The sequence below is a fragment of the Bicyclus anynana genome, chromosome 9, assembly GCF_947172395.1.
Source record: "Bicyclus anynana chromosome 9, ilBicAnyn1.1, whole genome shotgun sequence".
NCBI lineage: Eukaryota > Metazoa > Arthropoda > Insecta > Lepidoptera > Nymphalidae > Bicyclus > Bicyclus anynana.
The window spans coordinates 3,671,019-3,677,690 of NC_069091.1; positions in this window are offsets into that span (position 1 = coordinate 3,671,019).

A 6,672-nucleotide genomic window follows, 5' to 3' on the forward strand; every position below is an offset into this window, starting at 1 on the left:
AATATTCTTACGGGAACGGGAACTACACGGGTGAAATCGTGGGATGTCGGCTAGTTATCATTATCAACCCATCTTCGGCTCAATATTGAGCACGAGTCTCACCTCCACGCTGGCCCAATGCGGATTGGCAGACTTCACATACGTAAAGAATTGCGAAAATTCTCAGGTATGCAGGTTTCCTCACGATGTTTTTCCTTCACCGTTTGAGACACGTGATATTTAATTTATTAAATTTCACTTATCTGAAAAGTTAGAGGTGCATGCCCCTGACCGGATTCGAACCTACGCCCTCCGAATCGAAGGCAGAGTTCATATCCACTGGACTATCTTAAAGTCATCAAAAGGTTATAACGGTTCAAACACAACTTCAATAATGGTATACCTTAATTGTCCAGTTTTCTTAATTGGTCCAGGTCTGGCTGGTGGGAGGCTTAGGCCGTGGCTAGTTACCACCCTACCGACAAAGACATACCGTCAAGCGATATAGCGTTCCGGTACGATGTCGTGTAGAAACCGAAAGGAGTGTGGATTTTCATCCTCCTCCTAACAAGCTAGCCTGTTTCCATCTTAGATTGCATCATCACTTACCATCAGGTGAGATTGCAGTCAAGGGCTAACTTGTAAAGAATAAAAAAAAAAATACCTGAACAAATGCTTATGAATTTTACTACGTTATGTGAAACAAATAATAATACCAGCAGATACCTACCAGTCGTAATGTAACCCACGAGTCATATTTGCTGCAGCATGTTGGGCTCTAAATTGCGTTCTCCTAAAAATATGGGGCATTGTTAATTTTCCTTTTATGTCACTATTGTCACGACACTGGAATTTGACTTTTATTACTAAATAATAGAATTCAAATTCGTTCGCGCGCGATTTTTACTGCTTTTCCGAGTGCCGAGTGAGGCGGGTTTAATTAACGAACTTCATCAATTCTAAATTATGAACCGGTTATTTCATTTTTATTTTCAAATCTTCTGAGATTTTCCACTCATTTTCGCGTCGCGTCCGTTTCTCTGGGAGCAGCATGACGGAATTAATTCATGCAAATGCGTCCTTTAATCTTTCAAATCAGTTTTAATGTAGACCATTGATTCCCAAAGTGGTCCATGACCCCTAGGGGTCTACGGAAGACTCGGCGGGGGTCTACGTCGACGTAACATAAAAATGGGGGTTCACGATTCGTAAGCAGAATTGATTGCTTCTGTGTGTAGATATCAAAAAGTTAGCTGAAATAACTTTTTGCCTAGACAATTTTACTTTTTGTCATCAACTCACAGCAGAATCAATTAATCAATTAACTAAGTACTCAAACAATTCTCAGTATTTCTTTTTTGTAAACTGTTATTTCAGTGGTGGCTGTTAATTCAGCTGCAACGAAAATTTCCATATGTGAATCTAATCACATTTCAATCCACTGCTAAATTTCTGCCCAAAACTCGACAAAGTTTTGGGCAGAAATTTAGCAGTGGGTCCACCGGAACCTGTTAAATTAGAAAGTGGTCTATGAGAAAGAAAAGTTTGGGAACCTCTGATGAAGACGATCTTGTAATGTAACGAGGATTGCCAAATTTTTCTTAATATTAGTATTAGGAAAATAACAAATACATAAATGTTAACAATGTCTCACCAGTTAAGATTTCTAGATTACAAATACATACATATCTTGTACATATGTATATAACTTCTCTGTAAGATTTTTATTGAAAAACCTTATCTAAAATAGTTTTGTGAGAACGCACAGAGACAGACATACAAATATACCTATAATAGTTATATACTAATATATAAGTCAAAATCTTTACTCTTATTTTTATTTCAAAACTTATATTTGTATATTATATGTATATATTTGTTAATTTATTTATATTGCACCTTCACGCTCTTTCTTTTCAAGTCTGTCATCAGAGATTGCTTGTTATTGCTTATAGCAATAAGGCCGTCTTTGCATGCTAGTTTTTAGTTTTAAAATAATTTTTTGTCAATTTTAAATTTTTTTACATACGTACATACGATTACGTATGTATATTCTATTGTATTAGTACGGTTAAAGGTAACTAGCGTATGCGTATATTTATGTAAAAGGTAACAAACAGACAGACTTACTTTCACGTTTACAGTATTATTAGGGAACTAGCGGAAGCCCGCGACTTCGTCTGCCCTTAGACCTCTTTAATCCAGCCCTTACAGTAGTATCGCTGTAAAAAGGGAGTAACTTATCCCGTTTTCCGAACATTTCCCTTCACTGCACTGCTCCTATTGATTGTAGCGTGATGGAAAATATACTATAACCTGCCTAGGAGTATGAAGAACAATTGTACAAGTAACAAGTTTCGTTAAGATCCGTCGAGTAGTTTTTGTTTCTATAACGAACATACAGACAGACAGACAAAAAATTTATTGATTGCATTTTTGGCATCAGTAACGATCACTAATCACCCCTGATAGTTATTTTGGAAATATATTTCATCTACAGAATTGACCTCTCTACAGATTTAATATAAGTATAGATAGTATAGATAAGGATAGTATGGATAGTTTTCTACCTACCATCAGGTGGGCTGCCTATTCGTACTTGGCCCATAAATTATTATGTAAAAAAATATCTGCAGACGAACGTTCTCTAACCACGGGATCAAGGCATTCATTGACATGCCAACATGACTCTACATATCCATCGATACAGTTTCATAAATAAAAATATTTTGCTCTTAGGTGAATACGTGTTGAACATTTATTCTTTTTTGTAGCCGAACGTTTCGCATAAATCAAATAAGTTTCCGAGGCACGTACGCCGAGTTGCTTCGAGTTATGACTCTGTGGCTTACATTAGGATGAGCCGGAATACGTAATGACGTCAGATCAACACTTACCTTTATGCTTCGTCAATATTGCTTTATTGCAGCTCTATATCTCCTTTAGACTTGATAGCCCAGTGGATATGACCTCTGCCTCCAATTCCGAAGGGTGTGTTCGAATCCGGTCCGGGGCATGCATCACAAACTTTTCAATTGTGTGCATTTTAAGAAATTAAATATCACGAGTCTCAAACGGTGAAGGAAAACATCGTAAGGAAACCTGCACGCCAGAGAATTTCTTAATTCTCTGCGTGTGTGAAGTCTGCCAATCCGCATTGGGCCAGCGTGGTGGACTATTGGCCTAACCCCTCTCATTATGAGAGGAGACCGAGCTCAGCAGTGAGCCGTATATGGGTTGATACGACGACGATATCTCATTTGCTATTAGGAAGGCCTGGCAATGAAGTAGGCCTGCCAGCTTTAGCGCTTTATCTATGTTCTGTTAATAGATATTTTTTTGCAAAAAAGATCCTACTGTTCCCCAGAGAGGTTTCCAGTGCTGTGTTAGGGTAGTATTGAAGAAGTAGAGGAATTACCATTTTCATCATTCTCAACCCACATTCGGCTCACTGCTATGCTCGAGTCTCCTCTCAGAATGAGGGCTTAGGCCAATAGTCCACCACGCAGGCCCAATGTGGATTGGCAGACGTCACACACGCAGAAAATTAAGAAAATTCTCTGGTATGCCGGTTTCCTCACGATATTTTCCTTCACCGTTTTTTGAGACACGTGATATTTACATTTAAAATCACTGCTTCGCCAACCACGTAAATTTTCATTTATCTCTCCTTAATGCTATTTATCTTATGTTACCCATTTATTTTCGCATAGAACGAAATGTAACACACCATAAGCAATATCCAGCAGCGACGTAAAAACGTCGAGATGATCTGATGTGATTACATATTCACCCTCCTTCGTGCAAGGGAAACTTCATTTGATTTATGGGAAATGTACCTACGTGTAGCTGTCAGTCGATTCAAAAACCGACTATACTATGTGCGCTGTAGGATGGTGCGGGTGACAGTTGCCTTATGACGTTCATACGTACTATTATCGTGAACAGCGGCAAACTTTCTAATAGTCAAATGAGCTGTCACCCGCACCATCCTAAAGCGCACGAACTATACGTAGATCAAGAGCCTGTGATAGCCAGACATACCTCATTTTATGATGACTAAAAGTTTGCTAAAAGCAAGGAGGGTTGGGAGCCCCACCCATCACACTACTGGACTACTAAACTCAAAACTACTGGACAGATTTTAAATATTCTTTCACCAGCAGAAAGCTACATTATCAGAGAGTAAGATAGGCTATAATTTTTATCACCGTATTCCCACGGAAATAGGAACCACGCGGGTGAAACCGCGAGGTTCTGATAGTCCATACTAATAGTATAAAGTGGTGTCGTGAGAGAGTGTGGGATACCTCTAGATCTAGGGAATCTATATCTAATCAACTTTGGAAATTCATTTACGAGCCATTTAAATCCAAGTTATTTTAATGTGTCATAGGCTGTATTTTATCCCCGTATTCTTACGGGAACGGGAACTACACGGGTGAAATCGTGGGGTGTCTGCTAGTTATCATTATCAACCAATATTCCGCTCAATACTGAGCCCGAGTCTCCCCTAAGAATAAAAGGGGTTAGGCCTTAGTCCACCACGCTGGCCCAATGCGGATTGGCAGACTTCACATACGTAGAGAATTGAGAAAATTCTCAGGTATGCAGGTTTCCTCACGATGTTTTTCCTTCACAGTTTGAGACACGTGATATTTAATTTATTAAAATACACTTATGAGAAAAGTTAGAGGTGCATGCCCCTGACCGGATTCGAACCTACGCCCTCCGAATCGAAGGCAGAGTTCATATCCACTGGACTATCTTACAAAATCTACCCTTATCCACCTATCTATCTAATTAAAATATAAAATATCTATCTAATAATAAAATTAATCTATCTTTATCCACCGTACAAAAAGAACTAACAAGTTCTCGGACCATACTCTCAAGCTCATGGAGGAAAGACAAGAAATGAGACTGCAGTCTTCAACAGACGCGTTAAAATACCGTCAGATTAATAGACAGATCTCTAAATCGCAGACTTGCGACTTGCGACGCTTCAATACCGAGCGTATCAAAGATACAATCGAGAAAAATCGAGGCTCGAAAGTGTTCGCGAGAGATCTGTCTATTGGACGAAGACAGTTGACACGTTTGAAGACCGATCAGGGCAATATCATTTCTTCTAAGCCTGAGATCTTGAGTGAGGTCGAAAAGTTCTACGGACAGTTATACACCTCTACCCAAAAGCCTGTTGACAATTTGGCCAAAGATCCTAGAGCCAAATTAACCCGACACTATACCGAAGATATCCCGGACGTCAGCCTATACGAGATTAGTATGGCTCTCAAACAACTTAAGAACAACAAAGCACCAGGTGATGACGGAATCACAGCGGAACTCCTGAAAACGGGTGGAAAACCGATACTTAAGGTCCTTCAGCGGTTGTTCAATTCCGTCATTCACGAGGGTACAACACCTAAGGCGTGGCACAGGAGCGTGGTGGTTCTGTTCTTCAAAAAAGGTGACAATACCTTGCTGAAGAACTACAGACCCATCTCGTTGTTGAGTCATGTCTACAAGTTGTTCTCAAGAGTCATTACGAATCGTCTCGCTCGTAGGTTTGACGACTTCCAGCCTCCCGAACAAGCCGGTTTCCGAGCAGGCTTTAGTACCATGGACCACATTCATACGCTGCGGCAGGTTATACAGAAGACCGAAGAGTATAACCAGCCACTTTGCTTAGCGTTTGTGGACTATGAGAAAGCCTTCGATTCGGTGGAAACTTGGGCTGTGCTGAGGTCTTTGCAGAGATGCCGGATCGACTACAGGTACATTCAAGCGTTGAAGTGTTTGTATGAAAGCGCCACCATGTCAGTCCGTATACAGGATCAGACTACGAGGCCAATCCAACTGCAGCGAGGAGTGCGGCAGGGAGATGTGATCTCCCCAAAGCTATTTACCGCTGCATTGGAAGATGTCTTTAAGCTTCTGGACTGGAACGGATTTGGCATCAACATCAATGGTGAGTACATCACTCAACTACGTTTTGCCGATGATGTAGTCATTATGGCAGAGACTCTGGAGGACCTTAGTACCATGCTCAACGACCTCAGCAGGGTTTCTCAACGTGTGGGCCTAAAAATGAACATGAGCAAGACGAAGATCATGACTAATACTCATGTACCGCTCCACCCAGTTATTGTTGAGGACTCTGCGCTCGAAATTGTAGACGAATATATATACCTAGGACACACAGTCCAGTTAGGTAGGTCCAATTTTGAGAAAGAGGTGAATCGCCGAATCCAGCTCGGCTGGGCAGCGTTCGGGAAACTCCGCGACATCTTTTCGTCCGAAATTCCTCAGTGCTTGAAGACGAAAGTCTTCGATCAGTGCGTGTTGCCAGTGATGACATACGGATCCGAGACTTGGTCGCTGACTATGGGCCTTATTAGAAGGCTCAAAGTCACTCAGCGGGCGATGGAGCGAGCTATGCTTGGAGTTTCTCTGCGTGATCGAATCAGGAATGAGGAGATCCGCAGACGAACCAAAGTCACTGACATAGCTCAGCGAGTCGCGAAGCTGAAGTGGCAATGGGCGGGCCACATAGTTCGAAGAGCCGATGGACGTTGGGGCCCCAAGGTGCTGGAATGGCGACCCCGCACCGGAAAGCGCAGTGTTGGGCGACCCCCCACTAGGTGGACCGAGGATATCAAGCGGGTTGCAGGGAGCCGCTGGATGCTGGCG